Genomic DNA, 21,154 nt, shown 5'->3' with positions numbered 1-21,154 from the left:
CTCACTTTTAAACACCTTTTTATTGTTCATTTTTTGTACGGTACATTTTTCTTTACTGTTCTCTATTTTTTATTATTGTTGTGTTCTATTTTTATTTTGTGTTCTTTAAATAATTTTATTTTCAACACTAGTATTTTTTTTCCAAATGTTTGTTTGTTTTATGTTCTTTCTAATTTTTCTAATTTTGAAATCCTATTTGTTAGAAAACGTACGTGTTTATTTATTTTAATGTCAATTTATTGAACACGCTAGATCATGCTTGAACACATATTTGTTGTATCATGGTCTACTATTTTTATAGTATTTTAGATTTTTTGTAACATGTAAATAAAATTATAGTTTAGAAAAAATAAACAATACAAAAAATAATATTACAAAAAAAGTAGGTGTTTTGATGTGTTGTGTTAAATAATTATCGAATAAAAAAGTTATATAACATTATTTAAAAATACAGAACGCATAAAAATTACATAATATTAGTTAAAAAGAACACATAAAAAATACAGAACATTAATTAAAAATACAGAACACATAAAAATTACATAACATTAATTAAAAAATACTGACAAGAAAATACACCATACAAAAATTATAATTAAGGAACATTAAAATAACTCTAGAATTCTAGAATACATAATTACTAGATGCAAATATAAAATAGTTAAAAATCGCAGCACACGTTTATAAAATAATAACTAACCCTACGTGTGTTACATACGTGTACCAATCATAACTAGTTACCTAGTTACTCCAATACACTAGTTACCCACTGAATCTGACCCTATATATATATATAAAAAAATATATAGAGGGAGTATCAAATGATAACTCAATTTGCCAGATGGATTTGGAAAACATAAAAAATAACTAACTACACGACGTTAACACGTTAAGAGATGTTTAAAAACCTAATTAACTTGTACTTTTAAACACATGTGTTTAGTTTTATAAAACACCTTAAACTTAATTTATTAATCTATATGTTACATGTGTTTTTAATTGCAACACAACAAATTGTACTTTAAGATGAAAAGTAAAAAAAGGCATGTACAATGTTGATGTGTTATGTAAATTTTTTAATTTTGTCAATAATCTCTTTTTACATATTTTCTATCCCTTATTTTCTAACAAATAGTATTTTAAAATTAGAAAACCTAAAAATAACATAAAACAGACAAATAAAACTCTAAAAAAACAATATTCAGGATCAAAATTTTAAAGAACAAACAAGTATTATAAAACACAACAATGTTAAAAAATACAAAACACTAAAAAAAATATGCAGTACACAAAATAATTATATAACATGTTAAACTTTCACTAACATTAGTTAAAAATAACATTAACTAAAAAAGAGAACATACAAAAATTACATAACATTACTTAAAAATACAGAACACATACAAATTACATAACATTAATTAAAAATAAAGAACACCGGTAAAGAACAAATCTTATAAAAATAATAATTAAAGAACATAAAATTAATTATAGAATACATAATTACTAGATGCAAAAAAATAAAGAACACTACAATGTAAAATACTTAAAAAAACACAGCACACTTGTTAAAGAATACAGAACAAAATATCAAAATTGTAGAACATAAGGGTAGTTAAGAACAATAAATTGTTGAACACAAAGTAGTTAAGAACAATAAACTAGTTAAGAACAATAAACTGTAAAACATTAACGTGTTAAAGTTGATGAACGTGTTATATACGTGGACCTATGAGAAATAGTTACTTAGTTACCTTAATAAAATAGTTACCCACTGAATCTGACCCTATATATATATATATGTATATATATATATATATATATATATATAAAGAGTTAAGTTCTATGGAGACCACTTTTTTTAGACCATTTATGTTCTGCAAGCAAAATATTGCAAAAAAAACATTGCAAAACATATTATTTTGCGAATCATGCTCTACAAAGATCCTTATTTTATTCAAAATCTTGAATATCATATATGTACCGCATGTAAAACATTACAAAAATATTTTATTCTGCAAAACATGTTAAGTTTGCAGAATATTTGTTTAGCTTGCAGAACATACAAATTTTACTTATTAAACTTAAATTATCTTCAACAATTTTAATGAATTAGTGATACTTGTAAATCATACTTCATAAAATAATATATTTTAAAGTGTTTTGATTGCAGAACATATGTGGTCTCCAAGGTCTCCGATGAAAAAGTGGTCTCCATAGAACTTTCCTCTATATATAATTATATATATATATATCATGTTAGAAATGGTAACTCTGTATCTAGATTTCAAATCACAACAGCTACATAATTGTACGCAATATATGTTTTATATCTCACAATTACATGAACAAGATCAAGTAAAGTTATAACTCTTACATAGAGCGAGAAAGAGATTGAGAGGGAGGGACAATATAAAATTTAGTTCGCAATTTACAGTCATGTATTTTCTTAAAATTTACGGTCATGTATTTTCTTAAAATTGTATCTTATCCTATAATTTTTAAATATTTTATATTAAGTTTATAAGAATCAGTAAATTTAGTGTTAAAATTATTATATATATTAATCTTATGTTTGAATCTCACCAACAACAAAAGTAATTATAAATATTAAAATTATTTTATACACGAATCACAGATTTGAATGTTGCCAACGACATATATAAATTAACATTTAAATATATTCTCTTTTACAAATAACATATACTCCTTCCGTCCTCCTCAATTCTTTACATCAGTGATGGGGACTCGGCACAAACTTAAATACTCTTATTAAATGTAGTTGCATTAATCATTTTTAAATTTTTTTCTTCTAAATAAAAATATAATGTTCAAACTTTTATACTAAAGAAAAAATTTAAAAATAAATTACGAAAATATACTTTATAATTGCCTTCAAATATGTGTCAAATAAGTGGAAAAACTGTAAAGAAATGAGGGGGACAAAGGTGATATAATTTAGTACAAATACAAAAAAAATGTATTATCAACAATGAAAAACTACAACATGTAAAAACAAATGATACTAATTAATTATGCATGAATTTAAAATTATAATTTCAAACCAAAATGAATTTATATAAAATTTATGTGTGAAAGGGATGATCCCCTACTAATTTGCTTTTTCACCCGTTATAATGTGGACTTGTTATCAAAATGTCATATTTTCAATTATCATCGACTTGTCTACCATATTTCAAAATTTTGACCCAAAATACCAGTTAAACACGCTAAATCATTTATAATTAGTTAGTCGGTATAGTAGCGTTGAACTAATACAAACTAATATATGCTTCTTTTTTAAGTTCAATAGGAAACGACTAAATAAATTTAATGTCTTGGCTGTTGCCATGGTTGAAAGTCTATAAACCCTAGTTATTGATTCGTCAGTATAGCTAGTCGATCTATCTTTTTCCTTATCTTAAATCTTAAACAATCAAATATTTCAACTCTATTTCTCATGGCTGGTATACAAGAAATGGAAGCAAGTTTTGCTAGGTTTAAACTGGATGATGAGGAGGAAGGAGGCATCTCATACGAGGAGAATACAGAGGAACTTTCAGAGATTGATGTCCGCTGGTGTTTGGTAGGAAGATTTTTGACAGAATCGCCCATAGATTTTTAAGCAATGCAGCATAGAATGACTGCTTTATGGAGGCCAGGAAAATGGGTGTACATAAAGGAGGTGGATCGAAATAGGTATGTTTTTCAGTTTTATCATGAGGTCGATATTGCTCGAGTCATAGAAGGCAGTTCATGGACTTTTGGCAGATTTCATTTGATTTTTGAACGGATGAAAGAAGGGGACAATCCAAGAACATTAGAAATTAATAAATTAGATATGTGGGTGCAATTGCATGGTATGCACGTTGGATTTATGTCTCAGAGGGTAGTAACAGATGTGGGAAACTACATTGGGACGTTTATTGAATCTGATGAGAACAATTTCGCGGGGGTCTGGCGAGAATATCTCAGAGTTCGAGTCACCATCAATTTGCAGAAGCCATTAAAAAGAAGAATGAAGCTACGTAAAAGTCAAACGAATTGGTGCTGGGTGAACTTTAGATATGAAGGAGTACCTACGTTCTGTTTTATCTGTGGAATGATTGGTCATGGTGACAAGTTCTGTGACAAGTTGTTTGATACTCAATCGGAGGAGATTGAAAAACCTTATGGACTTTGGATAAAGGCTGAACCGAGACGTCGAAATCACACTATGGGAGCCAAGTGGTTGAGGCAGGGAGGAAAAAATCCGGTGGCTTTTCCGGTAGAACAACCCCATGACGAGGGAAGGAAAGTGGTTACCACAATTGACGTGGTCAAGGATCATAATCCCGTTAATTTGGGGAATGGAATGGATAAGACAGCTAGCTCAAAACAAACTGGGGGGGGGGAGAGATTATAGGAGCAATTATTGGGAAAAATTTATATCCAATAAATATGGAAAATAATGAGGAATTAACGAGGGAAAACAAGAATTCAAATGAGGAGATTGGGCTGCAAGTTACTGACCCAAAACGCAGGAGAATAGAAGAGCCCAATGACAGTGGGCCTCTTGAAAATGCGAATACACAAGACTCGGATATAGACATGACAGATGAGGGAAGAATGATCATTACTAATTCAAAAAACGGGGAAATGGCGGGATCTGCACTGCAGACCCGCCAGTCATTATGAATACCATTAGTTGGAACTGCCGAGGGGCGGGCCTTCCCCCGGAATATTCAGTTCCTTACAGACTTGATTCGTCAAGAAAAGCCCGAATTTATATTTCTTTGTGAAACGTTAGCAAAAAAATCAAAAATGGAATGGGTGCAGTTAAAGATAGGTTATCAGGGGATGTTTGTTGTTGATCCGATAGGAAGATGCGGTGGCTTAACTTTGTTCTGGAAAGAGAATGATCAAGTAGAATTACTAGGTTTCTCCCAAAATCATATTGACGTCAAAATTAAAATGGAGAATGTGGAAGCATGGCGTTTAACATGTTTATACGGTGAGCCTAATAGAACTTTAAGATGTCGCACTTGGGACCTTCTTCGGAATCTTGCACGAGACTCTAATCTTCCGTGGTGCGTTATTGGGGATGTAAATAATGTTGTAACTACTGGTGACAAGGTAGGAGGTTCACAATATCCGACTGCTCTTATAGATGGCTTTAATGAAGCTTTATTGGATGCAGGACTCACATACATGGCTCTTGTGGGTCACCAATTCACTTGGGAAAGGGGGCGAGATACAAATAACATAATGGAGGTGAGGCTGGACAGGACGTTAACTAATACAGAGTGGTTGAGTTTATTTCCCATGGCAAAACTGTACAACATTGAAGGTACGCCTAGTGATCACAGTCCTATTCTTTTAGTCCCTCAGGTAGTAGCTCATATTCATGCTCCCTATCGTTTTAAATTTGAAAACGCGTGGATGATGGAGCCAATGTGTGAAGTGATAGTTCAAGACGCCTGGAATGCGGATATTGAAGCAAATGTTATACAAAAAATCAAAAATTGCAGTAAGTGTTTGGAAGGATGGGGGAAAGAGATCACTGGCAATTTCAGTACTAGAATTAAAAGGTGTAAATTGGAGATGAAGCAGTACAAGGGTGGTAAGGATGATGTGTCGAAAGAGAGGTACAGAGAAGCAAGAAATGAGTTTACTAAAGTACTAAATCAACATGAGATCTTTTGGCGCAAAAGATCTAAACAACTTTGGATGAGTGCTGGTGATCAAAATAGTAAATTTTTCCATTCTTATGCTTCTAACATGAGAAGAAATAATCAAATAAACAAACTCAAAAATGCAGAAGGCCGGTGGGTGTAATGGGAAAATGGTTTAATGAATTGATGTCTGGTTATTTCTCGGATTTGTTCACAGCTAAGGAAGTGGATTGGCAGGAGGTTATTAGTTACATTCCCACAACGGTGTCAAGGGACCAGAATGAAATCTTGTTGCAGCCAATTACAGTAAAGGTGGTTAAAGAAGCCCTGTTTCAAATGAACCCGGACAAAGCCCCGGGCCCCGATGGGATGACGCCCGGTTTCTATCAGAAATATTGGCAAACGGTGGGACAAGATGTAGTTAATCGAGTTAGCAGTTTCTTTAACTCAGGGACAGTCATTGGTGATTTGAATGCAACGAATATCGTCCTCATCCCCAAGAAAAAATGTCCAGTGGTAGTTGGTGATTTACGTCTGATCTCACTGTGTAATGTTTTAATGAAGACCATTACTAAGGGCATTGCAAATCGGCTAAAAGGCACACTTGACCAAGTGATTTCAGAAAATCAAAGTGCATTCATGTCAGGGCGTTTGATCTCGGATAATGTAATGATAGCATACGAGGTGATTCATACCCTAAAGTGGAAGAGAAGAGGGAGAGATGCGTATATGGCCTTAAAACTTGATATGAGTAAGGCATATGATCGCATTGAATGAAGCTATTTAGAAGCAATTCTCCTTAAGATGGGTTTCGCTGAAAGATGGGTTCACTTAATCATGCAGTGTGTCAGGACAGTTTCTTATCAGATTGTGCATGCTCGTAGAGAAATAGGTCCTATAGTGCCAACTCGCGGTCTACGCCAATGAGACCCTTTATCTCCGTACTTGTTTATCCTATGTGCGGAGGGGCTCTCAGCACTTCTGAACAGGTATGAAAGTCTGAAGTTGATTAAAGGGGTAAGAGTGTGTAAACGAGCTCATGCTATTAACCATATGCTTTTTGCGGATGACTCATACCTATATTGCAAGGCTCAGGAAGATGAAGCCCATAGAATGCTGGAGATTCTGTCAAAATATGAAATGGCTTCGGGCCAAATGGTGAACAAAACAAAATCTTCAGTATTTTTTAGTACAAATACGAACTTGGGGGTAAGACAGCAACTATGCAGTATACTGCAGATGGAGGAAGCAGATGAAAATTTTAAGTATTTGGGGCTTCCAAATATGATGCAGCGTAGTAAGGTGACAACCTTCGGCTTTTTGAAAGACAAGGTGAAGAAGAGAACATTGAGCTGGGATGGGAAAATAATCTCACAGGGAGGAAAAGAAATTCTGGTCAAATCAGTTATTCAAGCCTTACCGACTTATACGATGAGTGTTTTCTTATTACCTCTTGAAATCACTAAAGATTTGGAAAGAAGTATTAAGGTTTTGGTGGAACTCTAAAACGAATGACAATATGAGCATTCATTGGATGAGTTGGGATCGTTTAAGTCATCACAAATCAGCTGGGGGTATGGGATTTCGAGACTTTAGAGACTTTAATTTGGCTATGCTCGGTAAACAGGCTTGGAGATTCATTACTAATCCTAACAGTTTGGCCACCAGACTTTATAAAGCACGATATTTTCCTAACAATTCGTTCATGGAAGCGAATATTGGAAATAACCCAAGTTTTGTATGACGTAGCATCTGGGAGGCTAAACAAGTGATTTCAGCAGGCATGAGGTGGAAAATAGGTTCAGGTAATGCAGTTAATATTATAGGGCAGCCATGGTTGTTAGATGACAACAATCCTTTTATAACGTCAGATATTCGAGGACTGGAAAATCACAAGGTAAGTGCTCTAATGGTCAACAACCAGAGAGAATGAGATGAGGAGATTCTTCGAGATATGTTCAATGACAGGGACCATCAGTGCATCAGAAGGATTAGACCAAACGTCAATGAAAATGATGATGTTATGTATTGGGGTGAAGAAGCAACTGGACAATATACAGTTCGTAGTGCGTACAGACTTTTACAAGCTCAGAAGAGTCTTTGGAGGCAAGAGTACCAGTATAGCATAATGAGGAAAACCTGGAGATTGAAAGCACCACCAAAGGTACTCAACTTTATGTGGAGATCTCTAACTAATTGTTTACCTACGTTGTCTGCTCTAATTCAGAAAAATGTGCAAGTAGACCCTATATGTCAGGTTTGTAGGGGGGAATGGAAACGGTGGAACATATTCCCTGTAGTTGTGATCTTGCAACTCAATGTTGGGAACGAGTTCTGGTACAGGTTTCTTTCAATGAAAATACAAGATTTCAAGAGTGGTGGGGAAGAGTGCTAGACATTTGTGACAGAGAAAAGCAAGCTATGGTAGCAACAGTTTGTTGGTCCCTATGGAAAGCGAAGAATGAGTTGGTTTGGAATAAAAATTATACTCGAGTAAACGTCGTGATTGCTAAAGCTAAACAGTATCTTCTACAATGGAACATTGCCCAAAAAATAAATCACATTCTCATTATCCTTATTTCATGAAAGGGGACGGGAATGAGGCCTGGGTAGCGCCACAGATTGGTTTCATGAAGATCTCGGTGGATGCAGCGATTTTTTCTGAGTATAATGCTTTAGGTTTATGGGTGATAGCTAGAGACAACAGAGGGGAGCTTACACAAGCCATAATGAAGTGTAATTTTGGTTTGATTTCGGCAAACATGGCTGAGGCCATAGCAGTAAAAGAGGCCTTAAGCTGGCTTAAAAGTGAAGGTCAGAACAAGACAGTGGTGGAGACGGATTGTTTGACGGTGGTCCAGGCAATCAGAAGCAAAGTTTTGATGTGTTCCCTTTTGGACAGGTCATTCAATGTTGCCGTGATATGCTTCAGGATTTGAACACATTTTCTCTGTTTTTTGTTAAACGGTCTGCTAATATGGCGGCACACGAGCTTGCTCGCTTGTCATATTCTTTTCCAGATCGAGTTTTCGATAGGTTTTCTATTCCTATTGATGTCAGTAATGTATTGATGAGTGAGTCACAGTATTAATAAAATTTTCCCTTGTTTGTCAAAAAAAAAGCATAATAACCCGTGCGAGGCACCTGTCATTTTCTAGATTTTTTTATGCATCATGCAATTATAATGTTCTTAATTGTTTTCTTATTTATAAATGTTGTAAGATGTCTAATGTATATCAAATACAAGTTGATTATTTATCAATGTGTATAATTTTCATACAAGACATTACCAAATTATACAACGTTTCTAATATATCTCATTAAGAAAAATATATATTCTTGTTTGTGTTGTATAATTTGTATTTAATGAATAAATATAAACATGGTAGTCAGTGTACGTTTAAAACGAAACGATTAAAATTAATTTGTAGAATGCCGTTAGTATGTATATAAATAAAAGTCTAAAAATTAACATATATGTTGAATACAGAGTTGACAAAAAATTTTGAATTTTATTTAAATAAACTATATGTATTGGTCTATATTATTACTAAGTTCACTATTAACTTACAATTAGTTTACTCAATTTAACAAGATAAAAAATGCATAACTGAAGTCAGAATAACTTGCAATCACAATATACAATAATGTGAAATTTACACTATTGTTTATATAAAAGTTGATTTTAGTGAAAAATATTAGTTTTTGAAATTAAACGTATGTATGAAAAAGTGTTAGTTTTTATTTACACTACTATTAATAAAGTAAAAATTAAGTTATATGTATGTGTGTCAGCATTTAAATTCTTATATGTTACATTTCTTAGTAAATTACGACGGTTTCAATTATTTATATGTTAATTATCTGATTTATGTACATATATAATCATTATTAACATTTATTGAGGCAATTGATTACTTAAATAACATGCATGTATAATTATTCAAAAATTGAAATTATGTAATAAATAAATTGCAATAATTTATACATGGTATTTACATTATCACTGACAAATAATCCATATCTATTTTTTGAACAGCTGAGTATAAATCATGGTTGTAACATAAAAATAAACTAGCATAATAACCCGTGCGAGGCACAGGTCATTTTCTAGAGTTTTTTTATACATTATGCAATTATAATATTTTTAGAGCAACTCCAAACACTTGAGTCAAATTTTGAAGAAATGGAGATAAAATTTATCTCCAACAAGCTCCATGTCCCCCTCTCTACTGAGTTTAGAATGACTTGCAATCATAATATACAATAATGTAAAATTTACATTATTGCTAGTATTAAAGTTAATTTTAATGAAAAATATTAGTTTTTGAAATTCAATGTATGTATGTATGGGAAAATGGTAGTTTTTTATTTACACTATTGTTAACAAAGTAAGACTAAGTTATATGTATGTGTGTGTGTTAGCATTTAAATTATTGTATGTTACATCTCTTAGTAAATTATGATGGTTTCAAGTATTTATATGATAAATATCTGATTTATGTGCATGTATAATCATTATTAACATCTAGCGAGACAATTGATTACTTAAATATCATGCATTTATAATTATTCAAAAATAAAAATTATGTAATAAATAAATTGCTATAATTTATATATGGTATTCAAATTATCACTGACAAACAATCCATATCTATTTTGTACGCAACCGGATATCAATCATGGTTGTAAAATAAAAATGAATTATATATATTTAAGACTTATTATTGATATTCATGATTTTTTTCAAGAATTCGAAAGAAAAATTGTATTTATATCGTTATTTAAACTGTTTTTAAGTTTCTTTCATTACAACTTTAATATTTCTTCGTATAATAATTTGATAACATTTTATAATATTCTCCTAAAATTAAAAAAATTCAGTTCGATAAAGTTTTATAAATATCAGTTGAACTTGTTAATTCCTTCAAATTATTGAACAATATATGTTTTTTACTTAAATAATATAAAATGTATTGAATCAAATGCTATAATAGTGTATAAATATAACTTTTATTTGAATGATTCAAAATATTTGTACAATATTATATTGATCAATGAAAATTGCTGATTTAAAAGAATTCTTTTTAAAAAGCTAGTTTTTTTAAAATGAACAATGAAAAATAAATCGATTTAATATATCATCATAGTTTTAACAAATCTTGTGAGATCTCATTTCAGATTTCAAATATTCTTAAAATCGGGACAAATCCCAAAAATAATAATGCATTACCAGTGAAGTTAATAATTTTAATATAAATAATCAATTGACTTGATCCTATAAAGACCTCAAACACATTAATTTATATTAACATAATATATTAAAAAAATTCACATTATTGGTAAGATATTATCGCCGAGCTTGTAATTTAAATTTACTAAACATAGAATGTGACGATGTTTTTCGGCCGAGTCCTGTAGTCAAATTTCGAGTAGTTTTTGAACAATGAGCCAAGTTCTAAAATGCATTGACTTATTATAATTCGAACTTATCTAAATATGTAATACCAATATAGATTATTTATATATAAGCGATTCTATTTTCAATATTTTTTTAAAAATTATATATATACATTTTAATTACTTTTTATAATAAAAAATATGTTATAAATATATGAGATATATTTTCAAACTAAAAAATAAATAATAAACAGGATAATAATTCATTCATGTAATATGCCTAATTTTATATCTGGAATTCAATTCTTTAAAATTAACTGTACAAATATTCAACTATCTGTCCTTTTTTTACGGAATTCAAGTAAGTATCTTTAAAGTTAAATAAAATATTCCTTTAACACACTTACATATTATGTGTATGATAAAAAAATATATGTGACAATATGGTGTAGTGGTAAGAGGTTGTATAGTTGAATGAAATAACTTGAGTTCGATTCCCATAAACCACATATTTTATATAAATATTAAAAACAGGGGTAATTTATTCTTTTCAATGAAACTTTTTAATCTCATGAAATTATATCCTTGTTCTCCTATTATTTATAGAAGAGATTATATATTGTAAAGACTTATTATTAATATTCATGATATTTTTCAAGAATTCGAAGGAAAATTATAATTATATTGTTATTTAAACCATTTTTAAGTTTCTTCCATTACGACTCTAATATTTCTTCATATAATAATTCTATAACATTGTATATTATTCTCTTAAAATTAAATATTTTTCAATTCGATAAAGTTTTATAAATAAAAGTTGAACTGGTTAGTTCCTCTAAATTATTGAACAATATTTTTTTTCTTTAAATAGTATAAAATGCATTGAATCAAATATTACAATATAGTATAGATATAACTTTTATTTGAATAATTCAAAATATTTGTACAATATTATCTTGATCAATGAATATTGCTTATCTAAAATAATATTTTTTAAAAAGCTAGTTTTTTTAAGTGAAAATGAAAAAATAAATCAATTTAATATATCATCTTAGTTTTAACAAATCTCGTGAGATCTCATGTCAAATTTTGAATATTTTTAAAATCGGGACAATACCCAAAAACAGTATTGCGCTACCAATGAAGTTAGTAATTTTAATACAAATAATCAATTGACTTGATCCTATAAAGACCTCAAACACATTAATTTATATTAACATAAGATATTAGAAAATTTCACATTATTGGTAAGATATTCTCGCCGGTCTTGTAATTTAAATTTACTAAACGTAGAATCTGACGATGTTTTTTGGCCGGGTCCTGTAGTCAAATTTCGAGTATTTTTTGAACAATGAGCCAAGTTCTTATTTCAAATTCGAAATAAACTAAAATGTATTGACTCATTATAATTTGAACTTATCTAAATGTGTAATACCAATATAGATTATTTATATATAAGTGATTCTATTTTCAATATTTTCTTTAAAAATTATAATGTACATTTTAGTTACTTTTTATAATAAAAAATATGTTAAAGAGATATGAGATATATTATCAAACTAAAAAATGATTAATAAATAAGATAATAATCCATTTATGTACCATGCGTAACTTTACATCTGGAATTCAATTTTTTAAAATTAGTTAATTTTTTAAAATAATTGTACAAATATTCAAGTAACTATTTTTTTTTGCGGAATTCAAGTAACTATTTTTTACGAACAGGCGTCTCACCCTATTTGTTTAAAATTAATAGATGCATTAGACGATTTGACGTATTTGATGGGTAGGTTGGGCCAAACATACTGAAATTGTAGTATTTTGGTGATTATCTCTTATAATGGCTTTGTTTAAGTTATTTATAAAAATGAAAAATTTAATTTTTTAATAAAAAAATTTTAAAATCTTTATTTACAAGTATTTAAATATATTGAAATATGTATAAAAATGAATCCTCGTCAGACCTTCTGTTTGTAAATAGCAGTGTATTGACTTTTTTTTATGATTACTTTTAAGAGTTTTGTCATTATAGTAAAAAGAATTGTTTCCAAACTTTTTTTTGAAATAAAAATTATAACTAAGTTTTTTATTTATATATTTTTTAAAATAATATCATTTACTATATAGTCAAACTTCTTAAAATTATGTGCAAAAAAGTCAAACAAACTATTATATAAAGATAGAGAGTAGTATTTGTAAAAAAGATAGGGCTGTCAATTTCGAATTACAGGCCGGGTTCATGTCGGGTCAATTTCTTAAGTCGAATTTTAGGTCTGACACTAACCCGACCTGAAAAATATTGACCCACAAAATATTGAATGTTTGTGTCCGATTCTAAAGTGTTGGTTGAAGCTTGCAAGGGAAGTTAAGTATAGAGTTATTTCCACATTATTGTGTTGGATTGTCCTGAGTTATGTAAGCACTTTAATCACGTGCTTATTGTGTTTACTACGAGGTATGCGAATAATGTGATGCATATACTAGCTACTTATTATATGTATAATGAGGGTATTATCCCCCTGATTTCCTTAATCATGAATTGAATCTTGATTTAAATTGTTAATGAAGTACGTTTGTTTCAAAAAAATGAACTTAATATGTGAAATATAGTTTTGAAAATATAAATTAGATATATATATAAAATATAATTAAATTAGATATGAAATTGATCAAATAGAATTGAAGTGAATAGCAAATTTAAAACAAATTCATTTTCTACAATTAAAGATGTCTACATGTTTAAAGTTACTTTAATCTTATAAATGGGTAAAGGAAAAAAATTGGGTAAACAGAAAACTGATCATGAAAATAAGAGACACTTTTCAAGCACATCCAAGCAAGACATATTACAAGCCTCTAGGTCACGACCTTACTTAAACAGGATCTGTATAGGAATCGTACCTCTGTATCCTTGATTTCTAAGGAGACAGGTGACCAAGTCTGGTCCTGCATGGTCAGTGCACCATTCAAAGATGGTCAAAACAACAAACACAATTTAGAAGCATGTCTGGTCATTTCCCATGACTTCTATTAATTAATTCGGAGTTCATAAATCAGAAGAGGATACATGATGACTTTATGCTAGATTATACATGATATAATCACAAAAGTTGCAATGATTTTTTTTCCAAAAGAAATTAAAAAAATAGAAGTGTAAAAGTATAACCATGTTCATCTAGGTAATCAACAAAGTTAGAACAGCAGATTATAGATTATGGACTGCAATTAATAGTTCGTGAATCAGTACTATGGACTTGAAAATAAATCAATAATGAAGATCTTAAAAGCCACGACGTTTTAGTTCAAAAGGCAGACTGTTTAAAGCATACCTTTCTCGGCCTTTTGGCTAAGATCAAGTGTAGTATCTGTTCTTATCAGTTTAATATCTGATATGTGGGTCATTGGCTCACACGATATTAAATTAATTTTTTAAGGGGGAAGATCCTTCACAATAGCTTGCTATAGGGTTCTTCACGAGTCGCCCAAGTGTTGCACTATTGCTTAGGCCTGGCTCACCCCACCAAAACATAGTTCAATGTTTGTTAATCACAATTAGCCTTGATTTCATGTTCTAAGCATTACAGTTGATAAAAATTCTGGTGTGGATAATAACATCTTGTTTTTAGTGACTGAGCAAAGTTGCATAAAAACAGAACATAAAAACTTTTGATAGAATACCTGTGAAAGTTTTTAGCTTGGGTGAATAGCTGCAACTTAAGAACAGATTTGTTGTTAGAAATTGCACTCCTGTCTGCTTTTCAACACTCCCGAGGAATATAAAAGATGCCATCACTCTTTATAATTATATCGTCTCCTGCATCAATTCCGTCACGGATTCATATGAATGGTACGATGTCATGAAGGAATTGTATTAAATGACAAGCACAACATAAAAAAAAGTTTCACCACAACAGCAAACATGAAAAGAATAAAATTCAGCAGGCAAACTGTTATTCATTCACACAATCGCCTTTTTACATTCGTACAGGGTGGCTCTGAAAATTCAGTTGAATACCCCCACGGGTGGGACGATGGCAGATGACACAAATTGTTTCAAATCTCAACCTTTAAAGGATTTATCAGCTTTTACTAAATGAAACTATACTAATAACATAGAAGGCAGCTTCTCAAGATTCCAATACTGGAGACGAGAATACCGATGGTTGCATCCGTGTTAGCAAACATGTTACAATTCATGTTGTGATGCAAAGTCTAAAGTTCACTTCATAGAAAATAACATGTTAAACCATGGAATGTGCTCACCACATGTTAAACCATTTCAACACACTTAAAACAAATTTCCAAAAGGCAGGTTACTCACAACTTGGATAAATTATAGTTAAAACAAAGTTATATAAAAATTTGATGAATACTAAGAATTATGACCAAGTGGAATATACAACCTTTGGTGCCTAGGGACAAAAAGCCTCCACTCTCTAATTACAGAATTTCTAGCCAACTAATCTATAATCAAGAAACATGACATACACTATTCAACATAAAAATGTTGGACAATCACTTCTAATTTGGGATGCGACCAGCTTCTCTATATATACGTCCCAATTAGATTAATCTTTGATAAATAAATAGGCTTCATGTTGGCATACACTTGTTTCCTTATAATAACTCCCACTTGGCTAAGGGGTGCAGGAAACCGACTACGAGTCCAAGATGACCCGGAATATATTTTATAAATTTTTTTACATAAATATAAAAAAATCACAAAACGTACGGAAAATATTTGTTAAATTGCAAAATTTACATAAATATTTGTTAAATTGCAAATAGCGTTGGCTATTTAGTTTATATATATGCTTGTCTACTTGGTTTATATATGCTGTAATGGCAAAAGTTGCCATTAAAAGTTTATAAAAGCAAGTGTTGCACGAGTCGCCCAAGTGTTGCACTATTGCTTAGGCCTGGCTCACCCCACCAGAACATAGTTCAATGTGGACTTATGACATTAGCCTTGTGTTCCAAGATTTTAGGAGGCACGGGGCTTGGAATTTTGAAGTAAGAGTAAAACATTCCCACTGACATTAATTATAGCAACTTTGATCATGTTTTTTCCCAACCACTGACAGCAAAGTTACGTAAAACAACTTAGCAAAAAAGAAAGTTGCATAATACCAAACATTTATTTTTTATGGGATACCTGAGATTGTTTCAGCTTCAGCTTGCAGTGAACATTCTGCAACATAAGTGCAGACTAACTTCAGGCAGACGATAGAGCGGCCATTTGATGCTAGAAATTGGACTTCTGTCCTCGGCTTACCACTGCTTTTCAACACTATAAAGGAAAAAAATGATGCCGTCACTTTTGATAATTGTATCACTCCTGAATCAATTGCAGTACGTCAACCAGTCACTGATCTATATGAATAGTACGATGTCATGAATGAAGTGTGTATTAAAAGAAGACGAGCACAAGAAAAAGAAAAGTTTCAGCACAACATCAAACAAGAAAAAGATATAAGCAGGAATCTAACCAGTGACTAGCTTAGAATTTAAAGAACAGTCTGCTAAAATTTTAAGCCATAACAATCCCATAGGAAAGCAACGCTCGCTCAGCTTTGTTATCCATAACACCTAATGCCTCAAGCGTTGCATGAGCACAATTATAGATTCAAAGCCTTCATGTTGGCATACACATACACTTGATTTCTTCTAAAATCTCGCACATTGGTTAAGAATATTTATTACTTATTCTTTATATAGTAACAGTTTGAGTGCATATATTGTCCCTTCGGGGACATCCAATAAAATTGGAATGATACAGAGAAGATTAGCATGGCCCCTGCACAAGGATGACACGCACAAATCGAGAAATGGTCCAAAATCTTTTTGCCAACCAAATCTAGGAAATGGACCATAGTTTTGTTTGAAAAAAGCTCCCAGCAAAACTCTTTTTGTTCAAATCTAGCCATGAAATCAGGGGTGGAGGAAACGTACGAGTCCTAGATCTCCGAATATATTTTTTTAAAAATATTACATAAAAATAGAAAAAAATTACAATCACAATACATACGTATTTTGGTTGACTGTAAAATATTAGCTAAGATACAACTAACCAGAAAAAAATGTATTTCAAGATTTCCTTACTGATTGAATGGTCATTAGAGTGCACTATTTTGAATTTATTCAATAAAATGATGAATACAAATAAAATACAATCTCTTAATATAATACCTATTACTAGTTATATATTAGGAGTCTAATACAGTTTTAGAGATCACATGTACAATAATAGTAACAACTAATTTTTAACTACTTCTGAGCAATGGCCTACTCTACTTATAAAGTTAATTTGCACCTGCATGCACTCACCAATCCTCCTAACTTCTAAAGTAACTATGTATGCGCTCGCCCATTGTTAACCGCACAATATGCTAGTTTAGTCCTTTATTTTTGACATATTGACTAAATAGTGCAGAATTTTGATTCTCAAATCAAAGATATTATATGAACCATATCTATAAGTGAGTCTAGAAACATGCAATAAGCCTTTTATATCATGCCCTCTTGAACCTAGCCATGAAATCGCCTTCTTTCAAATGTACGACCGACAATTAAGAGATCAAAAGGTTTCTAGTTGCACAAATTGAGGTTTCCATCCTGGATTCTTAAGCCGGCTCGGATACGATATGCTTGTGAATTTAAGTTTCGAGATAAATCAAAAGTTATAATGCCTACCTCATTAAGCTACTATTGGATTCAATGAGATAGATCTGTAGCAATCAACATGATCACGTTAACAAAAAAGGATAAGTTTGTAGCAACTAACAGAATATCGTAAAACAAGAAAAAGTAACATAAATTAACTGACTTGTACAATTAGAATATATATTTGCATGCTTCATATGCATGTGAAATCGATACCACTTTCGCATAGACACGTTGAATGACTTAATGGAGGAGGTGATCTTTCCTGAACGCCGGAACCAACACGATCCCTGTTTTCGTTATCAACCTGCCTAAGTCTCAACTCCAAAAAGTTGAACACTGATGGAGGTTAAAAAGTATCTAAAGAAGTGTCACGATACAGTGTACACTAACAAAACTTTTTCAATTTAGCTAACTTTGTGCCCTCACAAGATTCATGCCCACTTATGTTTTTCACCGTAAATAGTTTTCTTTAAATTTTTGTGCACGAAATAAATTGCTTCCTTGCTGCTGCATTGAATCATATATACATTATTAATCATTTTTATTCAAATCATATTATGTAAAGCAGAGTTTTACTGAATAGATTATAGGGTGCAATATGAACAGGTACTTGCACAAGGACAGTATACATATACACATTAGGTTGAACTACAGCTTGTCACAAGCTAACAGATTACAAAGAAAGCTAGCAGCAAATAAGTTCTCAAGCGTACAATCAGTACATCCTGCACATAATTTGACCTTGCTACAAAAAACTCTAGAATCACCAATCCACATATCCAACATAGCCCACATGGTTGAGAACTATATACAGAATTATACAAGCCCCTCTTAGAATTACCAAGTTCCATGTGGTTATTCATTTTTTTGGGACTTCAAAAGAAATTCCACATTGCACGAATAAGGTAAACAACATTATTAACATCACATATCAAAGAGCTGTCCGGATTTCTACTAATTGAACGCAACCGCGTGATCATGTGATGAGCATAGAGCAAACTATTGTTTCACATTTTACTAAAAAATAACATGTGCTTATCACTTGCAGTGGAATATTAATATCCTATCTTCAAGGGGAGTTTTGTATGGATCTCCGAGCAAATCAAGCTACAAGACTAATGCAATCCACCGACTAAAAGGGTTTACCGAACTCTGAAGTGTTTTAACAAACTCGTTCATCTGTGTCGTAATTATTTCAATATATTCACATAGTTGTTAAGTCTACAATTCCAGGTCTAAAATTTATGCAATACACCACTATAGGGATAACTAAATCCTAACTCAAGTGTCTTAACAAATTGGTTCAACAGTGAGAACATAACTATTAAGGCAAGGGACATAATTGCATAATAACATATTACCATTACATACTTCATCATCATAACCTCTGATCTGAAGGGATGTACGAAACAAGCCCGAATGTCTGAAACAGCCAAAGGTTGATTCCCGTTTCAACTCCAAAAGTTAAATGGCTGATGGAGCATTTTCTCATGAGAAGTGATGCCTACATGTTAAGAATGAAATTTGAGCAAGAGGTCAATTAATGTACAGAATCAACTTTTAATATGTTCGCTTAAAACAGAACCAAAGCATATAAATGAAGATATAAAAAATGGAACGGAATTAAGCAAATAAAGGGACCAAATTGTTGGAAGATGCAAATGTTCATAGTCATTAGCAGAACTTAGAATTAAGTTCACGAGTTCTTTGACATGAATTGCTCATATACTCCAAAACATTGTTCTAATATATGGTTAATTTTTTCTCAACCACCCTAATGTTCGTACCTAGATCCGCCACTGACCATGAGTATTTTTTCTCGTTAACTTTGCAAAAAAAAAAATCATTATTTTAAGCCATCGCCCTATGGCTCCTAGTCCTTGGACATGAATTGCTGAAGGTTCATATACTTCAAAACATTAAAATAATTAATATTTTTTCTAAAAAAAACATATATAAGACCATGTTCTTATAATCTACTAATCACCATTTAGATAGGTAAAACAGCATATGAAACATAGAACTATACACATATTTGCATAAAAAATGATACAAAATCTAAACAGCTTATGTTAATATTATGTATAAGAAAAACGGATCGGAGAAAAGAGTTACATACCGGAAAAAGATGCCGGGAATTGCATTGATCAGTAGCTCCTCTTTCATCTTCTGCTTTGGTTTTTGTTTGAGTTGAGAATCCCAAAAAACCCTCAAGTCAATAGTAATATTTAAATATAATAAACTCCTACAAAACAAACACTGCCTTATGTGTGAGAGTGGGGACTCTGAAGTAGGTGTACGTGTACACACTCAGACATGCTTTGAGTATCTTGGAAACTGTGCACGACTTGTAACCATATGGCCCCCTCCGGCTTTCTATACAGGTTAAAAAATGTAAATTTAAGCACGAAATATAAGAGTATATGCCGAAAATAATAAAACCAAAACCAATACTTCTTGCGACTGTGATCATAAATTAACCTCCCAGTAATATTAAGAGAACTACATATACTAGCTGAAAAGAGACCAAGAACCTACATAAAGATACAAACTCATGAAGGGAAATTATATGCCCTAAAAAGCTCAGTACTAAATGTCATTAATCATATACATGATCCGAATGAGTAAGCATCAAGTCCAAATTCTCCCTCCATTAACTTTGTCCCGTCTTGCTACAATGATATAAATCTTATCATTTAATTCGGAAGAACTAAAGTCTCCGAAAGAAATTTGATGATCACTATTTACTTTTCATTCAAATTTAAGCAACATCTTGATAATGCTTTTGCATAAGTAGAACTGAGCTTATATTCTTATTATTATTCATATATCCTAAGTGATTCAGACTATCAGAGACGGGTCTGGTAGGAATGAAAAAAATTGTTAATAAGGGTCCACAACTTCACATGAAAGCAAAATTAATTTAACATGTGACCTTACTCAGTTCAAAATCATGGCAAAGAAGGTTTGGAAAATATGACATGGCAGCTTAGACCTGACTAAATTTTCTAATAGTGTGTGACAGAACATTGTGACTTTTTTTTTTGATAATTAGGATAGTGCTATCTGCCAGAAGTTTTTTAGAAAAGGAACCAATCTTTTATCCAAACAAAGAGTCCATCAATAATGCGTAGTTAACAATATAAAGTAGAGCATGCCTGCTGCTTTGACGAAAGATATAACGATGCTAATCCACAGGGGGGAGGGAAGCATGATGAATGTTGAAGATTTATACCTCAGTACATATAAAGATGAGACAACGCCAAAAAATTGAGTGCCTCTTTTAGTAACATGATTGGCTTTGTTGCGGTTAACTCAATCCTAGAGAGAACTGCTCCATTATATAGCCCAGTGTCTTCCAACAATTTCCCGTATTGCGATGTGATGTCATGATTTAAAAGGCCTGCCCATGAGCCGACGGTCTTTTAGTTACT

The 21,154-nt window shown here is 31.4% G+C and overlaps 1 long non-coding RNA gene and 2 other non-coding genes across 3 annotated transcripts in view; 2 read left to right on the top strand and 1 right to left on the bottom strand.

Annotated features, from left to right (window-relative positions):
• Nucleotides 1–21,154, bottom strand: part of LOC141700539 (uncharacterized) — a 45,243-nt gene that overhangs the window by 16,265 nt on the left and 7,824 nt on the right. The window contains exons 11-14 of the long non-coding RNA XR_012566404.1: nucleotides 19,840–21,123; nucleotides 19,082–19,224; nucleotides 16,210–16,344; nucleotides 14,384–14,868 (exon numbers count right to left, since the gene is read on the bottom strand). This is a non-coding gene — a long non-coding RNA (uncharacterized LOC141700539). The remainder of the gene's footprint in view (nucleotides 1–14,383; nucleotides 14,869–16,209; nucleotides 16,345–19,081; nucleotides 19,225–19,839; nucleotides 21,124–21,154) is intronic.
• Nucleotides 14,380–14,575, top strand: LOC141700564 (U2 spliceosomal RNA). Its single transcript, XR_012566423.1, has one exon. It is a non-coding gene; the product is annotated as a U2 spliceosomal RNA (small nuclear RNA).
• Nucleotides 16,795–16,897, top strand: LOC141700555 (U6 spliceosomal RNA). The gene has a single exon (XR_012566415.1). It is a non-coding gene; the product is annotated as a U6 spliceosomal RNA (small nuclear RNA).

The sequence above is a fragment of the Apium graveolens genome, unplaced genomic scaffold (assembly GCF_009905375.1).
Source record: "Apium graveolens cultivar Ventura unplaced genomic scaffold, ASM990537v1 ctg25, whole genome shotgun sequence".
Lineage (NCBI taxonomy): Eukaryota > Viridiplantae > Streptophyta > Magnoliopsida > Apiales > Apiaceae > Apium > Apium graveolens.
This window is presented reverse-complemented; position numbering and strand designations above follow the sequence as displayed.